Raw genomic sequence first — 9,186 nt, 5'->3', positions numbered from 1 at the left:
AATTGCATGTTGCACACCTGTCTGCAATGATAACACCCCTCACCAGTTGCGTGCAACCGTAGTTGCATGTCCTTAGGGTGCACTTAACAGTAGTCGCATTACAGCTGATCATGTGCCATTGTGGTTGCACGCCTCTAACTACAGTTGCACACCCACTAGCTGCATGTAGTTGCAACTGTAGTAGCACCGGCCATGCGTAACTACTCTTGCATGCCCGCCAGGTGCGCTTAACTATAGTTGCATGCCAATTGACTACGCGCAACTGCAGTTGCACATCCGTACACTGATGGGCAACCATAGTTGTATGCCCACCAAAAACATGCAGCTGTATTTACATATTTTCTTAGAACTAGTATTTACTAATGAATGCAATTCCAAGTAAAATCGTACATTGTTGTGGACCAAATTGGCTTAAAAACCTGACGCCCTTCATGTAAACGTCTCTAAAATTCTAGCCCAAATCTTATGACGTTCAAGCAATCCACTAGTCGAGCGGTATGTGTGTTGAACGCCTTCAAGATAGAATCACCACTTGCATGCCGATTTGGCTGGTCATCCAATCAGTATTAGACAACGTGTTATAACCCCCCTCCAAGCAGCATCTTTGAACCAACACCTTAGTGCGGACATCACCGCTTCCTAATCCAGATAGAATACTTGATCATGGGGTTTTCCCACAATTCTAAATATCCCATGAAATTTCCACTACCATGCCACTATAGAGGTTGGGGAGCCTCCACGCGAAATTATGCTCAGTCTGTGAAATCCTCTAATAATCCCGCTAAATGGTGCCAAATTTAGCAAGAACCTACATAAATTATCTCCCGATCGAAACAATTGTTTGATATAGTGGTTGCTATAGCTTCTGAGGGAAGCCATCACAAAATTGTTTCTCCTGCTTAAAAGTTTTGTTTTGTTACATGGAGAGAATACAACCGCCTTGTGAGCTACCGTAGTCACTTCCCACCACTCTACCATTCCTGTTCACACAGAACTAGCCAGCCAGAGAAGAAAGTACTGAAGGGAAGGCATCATCGCAACGCTTACGATCACTGTCGCGCTGTTGTTTCATCGGTAGTTGACATGCGCACCACAGGAGGGTCTGGCAACTACTGCCACTAGATGTGCCGGCCAGATGCCAGTCGTGGAAGGATCCCACATGGACCATCAATTGACCATATCCGACGTCGTCGGTGTTTGCCAATAGAAGTGAGGGAGAGGAGCGCCATGCCTCACATATCCTCCCCACAAGATCGATCCAACACATGGTGCATCACAACATATCTCATGAACCTGTTGTGCTACACTAGTCACTGGATCTGATCTACAAATAGAGGTGCTTGCCTGTGCGCCTAGTCACCATGCCAAAAAGATGACCACCGCCAATCGCAACATCTGACATCCACCTACTATGTGAAGAAGATACGGAACACCAGCAACACTGTCAGTGTGGGTTCCGCCGCGATGAAGGCCTGCTACATAGTGCTTGGTGAAGTTTTTTGTTTTTTGTTTTATTGCACCATGTGTGCCAATCTTTGGTGGTGTTATGACTAGCATAGCTTTTTTGGGTGATTAATTATTCCTTATATGATTTCACAACGAAGTCTACATGGCATCTATGTAGTGAATTGTCAAAATCAAGGCAAAACAACCAAATGACTAGTCATAGTCAACCAGTCAAATTGGGAGAAGAATAATAGAAGACCAAGTCAAGAGTATCATGTGCACCAAGAGGATCATGGACCTTCGTACGTGGAGCTCTCACCCTCAACGCCACCAACTTATCTAAAATGATTTGAGTGTCTATTGCAAATGGAGCTCAATGTTTCAATCCTTATTATGGACCAACCTTCACCAATTCAACCATTCATGTTCTCCTAGAGAAGTCCCACATTAAAAGGAACTTGTACCGAATAGGCCTCCGCTGAGGGTGCACGAGGTAACATGTTAAGGAACACATTTCAAGTGGGCCACATAAAAATAACCGCCATGAAGGAACACACAAGCACTTGGAAGAGAATGTGATGATTTTGGAATAGCATGTACGCAAAAGCATGGTCTTGAGAACTCACACTTGACAAGAACATTCTGAGGTAGTTTGCCAAAATATTCTGAGTGAGATGAAAACGACATGTACTGCCATGACGAACACCATCAACACCACACGAGGTGAGCAATGTTGAAACCCCATCAAGATGGAAATTCAATAACCTTCTTAAACATATTCTAGCATGCTACTTTGATGTAGTATGATAGAGACTAGAACCCTCTACTTATTTGACAAACACACACTACCATCCACGTCTTCGAGGGTGTTGCCTGACGGGCATGTGCGAAATTTCCCCGCTCAAAATTTCCTCGAGAAGTTTTCAGAAGACCTGGAGGAAAATCATCAGTGCCTCAAGCACAATGTAATTAATACCTTCATGCTAGCCCTGCATTAGGCAAAAGTAAACCTAGCCATCAACCGCAATTTACCAAGATCCATGAACCATCGAACAACTATATCACATGGTGGAAGAGTATGCCCAAGACAAGACAACAATATCACCAAAGATTATGCGGAATCGCAAAAACTTGATGTTCTTTGAAGTGGAAATACCGACGAACTCCCCTAAAAAATCAGGGCCAGAGCCGCTCGTACCTATCTGACCTATCCTACATACCTCACCAAAGGTAGTCTTGGTCATTTGTCAAGTATCCTTAGCCTATATAAATTCACCCATGGACATGTAACCATTAATTTTGACTTATGAATTCAAGGGGAGAGGCACCCCCTCCAAGGATCCTAGCAAGTCTTAAGGTTGGCTATAATGATTCGAGGGACTGAGTAAGGCTCATATTGACATGGGAAGGCGGAATTCGAGGTGCCCTTGTGTTAAGTAACCCAAGAAACTTTGGAGGGAGCTTCGAGGTGGCCTTGCTTTGTACTTGATCCAGTCATAGAGCACTTCACTCATTGTCTCTCTTGACATATAGCAGTTGGCCATAGTCCATGAGTCAGCTAAAATTATTTAAAAAATCGATGATTGAACATACAATGACCTTCACATAAGCCCCCCTTACACACTCCACAGTATTACATCACAGCCATGGCCCCTCCTAAGCCCTTGTTACCTCGATGATGAAAACAAATTTATTGGACAATTCCCAAAGTTTGACTGTTGCAGTATATGCTTTTGTTGTAGGGTATTTCAACCAAGTGAAAAATCATATATATTAAACATTTTATGTATCAATTGGATGGGTTAGGTGTAGATGTTTTCATAGACAGGGTGTGTAGAAGCAGTATAATTTGGACTTCACATAGAATTACTTATGTAGTACTTGAGGGAATAATGTTAAAACTTAACTTTAGTACTTTGGATCATATTTTTGTACATTTGGAACACATTGTTTGAGATGAGTTTGAATTTTAACATTCTCTATTCTGTCACGAAGGTAAGCATGTTTATTTGCTCTAGGGAACGTGTTTGCTTGAACTTTGATGTCAATTGGATTGTTATAGTAAGTCATACAAAAACCCAAGTCAATGAAATTTTTATGTTTCTAACTAATGTTCATCTTTATTTCAGAGATCACAATTCATGATTTGTTACAGGAAAATCAACAGAGAAGGGAGCCATTGTAGGAGGGATTCTGGGAGGTGTAGCCTTCCTCTTGCTTCTAGGGTTATTAGCTTTGTTATGGATTTGGCGGTCTAAGAAGCTACAGAAACCTTGGAGAGGTAAATGTCACGAAGTACCCCCACTTTCTAGAAGTTAAAGCTCTTGACTTCATGTCTGTTTTTTTAATGTGAGCTTATTAACATGGTCCAAGTTGATGTCATTAACTAGATAAAACAGATATTCTTAATTTTGAGCAAGTAATTTTTATGCCTCATGTTCAAAAAAGTTGCTTCCATCACGGTCAAAAAAAAGTTGCTTCCATCACGGTCAAAAAAAAGTTGCTTCCATTTAGTCATCTTGAGGGTATGAAGTGATTATGTAAGTTCCATCTAGTGAGATGCCTCAATAGAACATTTCTATGCCATGCCACTATTGTCCCGTGTTGCCAGGATGATGATGGCATAAAGTTCTATCATTTTACTACTCGACAGAGAGGCTCCTGATTCATCCATTGGGTAGGACTCCCAAATGATTAAACAAGAGAGCGATATGTTAGTTTTTTTTAACATATGTAACTACATTATTGTGGTTGTTAACATTATTGCAAATGATCATCAGTTGTTTATTGATGCTATCATGAATCGCACAGTATCCATTGTTATTGGATCACTATCCTATTTCTCCATAGTAGCTAGACTATCATTAATTATTAAGTTATATATGTAAACAATCTCTGTTGGTAACTCACAATTTTATAGAAGTTGTTGAAAATAAAGTGAATTTAGGAAGTTGCCATCATATATTACATGCTTTCATGAGTCATGGACGCCATACAATTTCCACCCTAAAGTAACATAATGTCAAGAGAAGCAAAATGATTCGAGTGATATGCACTCTCACAGAACAACAAATTTGAAATTATGTTTTCAAATATAAAAGAAACATGTAAATGTTTGAAATTTTCTGAAAAGTGACAATTTTTCCACATGGACAAAGTGAAATTCAGATATATATATAAAAAGGGCATTTACATTGTACATGTGTGTGCATGCGCGAGCGCGCGCGCGCGCGTGTGTGTGTGACTATATATGCCTTTGGGCACACCTTTGGATTATCCCATAATTTGTAGTTATATTGCGGACCTTTGATTCTTTTTATAGTTATGTGTTTTATTCTCCTTTTCTATTATTTTTTAGGGATGCTCCTTTTGTATTCAACGTGTCTTGATTTTTCTATTATTTATGTAGCACTATGCAAAAGATATCAAGTGTAGGTAGGTAGGGAAAGGTTGTATTTGTCCATTTGTCCACGACAACTAGGTTACTCTGAAATTCAAGGATTCACCTATTTACACAAGGGCATATATAATATACTAACCGTATAGCATTTTGCAATGAAAAATTTGCATTTGTTTTGTATTTGCGAGTGAAATTAGTTCCATTTAAAAGGACTGCCCTATTTTTGCATATTAAATTGTTTTGAAGTTAGATGGAAAAGACAATAAATTAATTTCTATTTGATTTTGTGTTTCCGCAACTGACTGTATGTTCTTTTAGGTGATATACTTGGAGCAACAGAACTGCAAGGTCCAACAAATTTTTACTATCGCGATCTTAAGGCTGCAACCAATAATTTCAGTGAGAAAAGTAAAATTGGAGAAGGAGGTTTTGGAGATGTCTTTAAGGTCTGGTGATCTTCAAATATTTAATCCACTATGAAGATTTGCAGGCAAAAGGCAATTGTACATAATGGGAAATTAGAATAAGAACATCATGTTACCAAGTTTCTTTTTCATGGAAATTTATTAGATCATTACAAAATGTGTTTTTAATGTCCTTCTCTAACAGGGTTTGTTGAAAAATGGAAAAATTGTTGCAGTAAAAAGGTTGTCAGTAATGCAAACTAGCAGGGCCAAAGAAGATTTTGAAAGTGAGGTGAAGCTAATTAGCAATGTTCAACATCGAAATCTTGTCCAGCTTCTTGGTTGTTCTCGCAAGGGTTCCGAATGCCTCCTTGTTTATGAATATATGGCCAATAGTAGTCTTGACAAGTTACTATTCGGTATGCTTTCTTGATCCTTTCTCTGTCATCTACTTGACTTATTTTTCCACTCGTTGGACACATGGGTGGACCTGGAGTGGACGTATGGGCCATGTACCACCCTAAGTTTTCCTAAGCATTCTATATATCATGCCAAAAAATGTTAGGAAAAACCCATCATGACCCAAATTAATATGAAAATAATTATTGGTCCACCTCTAGCGCAAAATTGTGGCTATGCCAAGTTGAACATGTGAGAAAACATCTTATATGGATTAGGTATATAATATTCCCCATTTGATTGCTCTAGAAGGTCTCATTAATCTAAACCGAATCCTATAGTCACACCTCTATTGCTAGACTGAAATTAGTCTCATGGTAGTTTTGTTCTTTACAAGGCAATTACATCTACAATCTTGCAAACTAAGTTGATTAGCTTAGGATAGTGCTGACTCGCACATCTAAGTGATGGTTTGACATGTACACTTTCTCGCATAATAGGTGAGAGACGTGGAACACTTAACTGGAAGCAGCGATTTAACATCATGGTTGGCATGGCCCGTGGCCTTGCATATCTTCATCAAGAGTTCCATGTGTGCATCATACACCGTGACATAAAATCTAGCAATGTTCTTCTTGATGATGACTTCCAGCCTAAGATTGCTGATTTTGGTTTGGCAAGGCTCCTACCAGATGATCATAGTCATGTCAGCACTAGATTTGCAGGCACATTGTAAGTTTGCACATGCAAATAATACATTGGGCACATTGCTTATTTTCTAATTATATTTTACTATTGAATAGGGGGTACACTGCTCCCGAGTATGCAATCCAAGGCCAGCTAACGGAGAAGGTTGACACATACAGCTTTGGTATAGTTATTTTGGAAATAATAAGTGGTCGGAAAATCAATGATACAAGGCTTGAGCCTGAAGCACAGTACCTACTTGAATCGGTATCCATCTTTCTTCTCAAAAACCTCTCTTGGTTCCATATATTGCCACATATGGCTTGCATATTTTACATAACCACTTCACACATCTTTGATTCGTTCTTATGCGTATATTTCTTTATACTTGCACTTCCTAATTTGGTGATACGAAATTATGAATGCCCTGGCTGGTTTTCACTATATGATTGGAGATTTAACAAGCAATTGACAAAATTCTTGCTAAGTAAGCATCGGCTTGTGTATATGTTGCCCCAGAACCAGTCTTCACCAAGGTTAACTTCAACAGTTATTTTTTAAGAACATGTTTTTAATAGTATTTTTGTTAAATGACACTTTAGTAACTCATAGGCCCTGTTTGTTTTAGCTTTGGTATGATTCGAATCACCTAAGGATTCACTTTGGTAGCAAAGCGGATTCACAAATATATAATATCCTGTTTGTTTCAGCTTTGATTGGATTCAAATGACTTGTAGATTCACTTTAGTGGTGAAGCTGATTCTGCGAAGCTTCACCATCGAAGTACACTTTGAGGAGCTACAACAAATTGGACTAAAAATTGCCTGAATCCAGATTCAACTTCACTGGCAAAGCTGATTCGAAATGGCTATTTGTTTCAGATTCCAGATCCAGCTTCACTAATAAAACTGGCTTCACTGGCAAAGTTGATTCACAATAGTTGTTTGTTCTAGATCATAGATTCAGCTTCACTGGCAAAGCTGGATCTGTTTCCTAAAGCTCAAACAAACAGGGCCATAATATCGCATCAAGTGTTTGAAGTACAACAAACTTATATTCGGCTTCTGCATGACTATGATGCGCGCATGCACCCACACCATAGTTATACATCGGCAAAGATGCAAAGTCTATTAAGACAAGAGGTTACCTAAGGGGAAGTTTGCATGAGACCACTCCGGAGACTATGCCGCCATCTATGCTGAGTAAAAAAAATCCTCGGTTAGCCGCTCCAGTCACTTACACACCATCAAATATTGTAGTTGGTGCTCATGTCGTTGAAGAGTAGACCACATAAAGAGCCACCGTGAAACCATTTCATTTCTACATAGATAACTCACAGAGGAGAGGAGTTTTACCATTGAAACCATTTCATTTCTACATAGTCAAAATACCATTCCACCCTTATGCATCACTAAGCTTTCGATCTATCCATGTAGTGCTGGGAACACTATGTTGTGGATACATGTTAGCTAGACAAAGCTTGGATGACTAATCATGTAGTGCACGCAAACTTGCGTTGGAAGAAGAGGTGTGTTTTATTGGCTTCTTTCATGATTGCAACAACAGTGCTTACTACCAGGCGAGTTACCGTGAGCGTGGTTCTCCTATATAAGGATCACACCCCCATGCATGGACCACAAAATTAATTAATTTCAGTGGTACCTTCGACTTCTGAATCCTTTTATCTTTACGACTGGTGAGTGTGAGTGAATGAGTGTGTGGTATATAGAGTCAACCGAGAATCTACCATTCTAATGGAGATTTCAGCAGAAAATCCCATGGCCTTGCGACAATTAGACTAATGACAACCTCCCCAAGAGGCACGAACCAACTAGATCTCATTTGAATAACACATTAGGCTGAGATATATTCAATACTTGTGCAAGAGTATTGTTTTTTGGCTAGGTGGCATTGTCCAACCACTTATTCTAGAAAAATGAAATTTGTGAACGATGAAGTGAATGAAGTGTTCTGTCACAGCCCTCATACAACCCAAAAATAAGAGTCCCCAAATTTTCAATAGGCCAAAGACAGGGCTATCTAGCCAATATACTTACTATGCATGAATCTTTCCCAAGCATCATTCCTCGGTAAGAAGCTTAAATAGGCAGGCTTTAATAGTTGATGAAGATGTGATCATTTTGTATTTATTGTACTGAGCTTTCTTTACGTACAAACAATTCATGTTATTTTAAGACATACACCTGATTATGCCTGTTCTCGGTACAGGCATGGAAGCTATATGAAAATGAGAACGTGATTAAGTTGGTGGATGAATCGTTAGACCATGACGAATATATGCTAGAAGAGGTAAAAAGAATAATAGAGATAGCGCTTCTTTGCACTCAATCAGCCCCTGCTTCAAGGCCAACGATGTCAGAGGTAGTTATGTTGTTGTTATCAAGAAATTCTCCTGAGATACAACCCGCAAGGCCCACCTTTATTGATTCAACAAGTAGAGTGCAAGATGAAACATCTGTGTCCAGTTCATCCTCTGCATCCAAGGCCACTGTCTCGATGTCACAGTTATCAGCCAGGTAAATGGCTTTGTATTGTATATGACTGCACTTTTCTTGTGTGATAGTGAATAATTTGTAACTAAATTATGTATCTATATTTTATATATCAACGAGTGGATGCTTACTTACCAGTATATATGCGAGCAATGTAAATTGTTTGAGATTCCTTGTTTGTTCATGCAACGATATGATTCCCATGCGATGTGCTTCTAGCATGTTGCACGCCCATATGAGACCATTCTTTGTGTCACATGTTGTATATGCTTTCATCTACACTTTACCAATGAAGAATTCACCTTTATGATAAGGCATTCTAGCTCGTATGTTTTTG

General features: G+C 39.2%; 1 pseudogene; it reads left to right on the top strand.

Moving 5' to 3' along the window:
• LOC119274407 overlaps nt 1-8,975 on the top strand; it is a 19,708-nt pseudogene extending 10,733 nt beyond the window's left edge.
• Nucleotides 8,976-9,186: the final 211 nt, after the last annotated feature.

This window comes from Triticum dicoccoides, chromosome 3B (assembly GCF_002162155.2).
Source record: "Triticum dicoccoides isolate Atlit2015 ecotype Zavitan chromosome 3B, WEW_v2.0, whole genome shotgun sequence".
Taxonomy (NCBI): domain Eukaryota; kingdom Viridiplantae; phylum Streptophyta; class Magnoliopsida; order Poales; family Poaceae; genus Triticum; species Triticum dicoccoides.
This window is presented reverse-complemented; position numbering and strand designations above follow the sequence as displayed.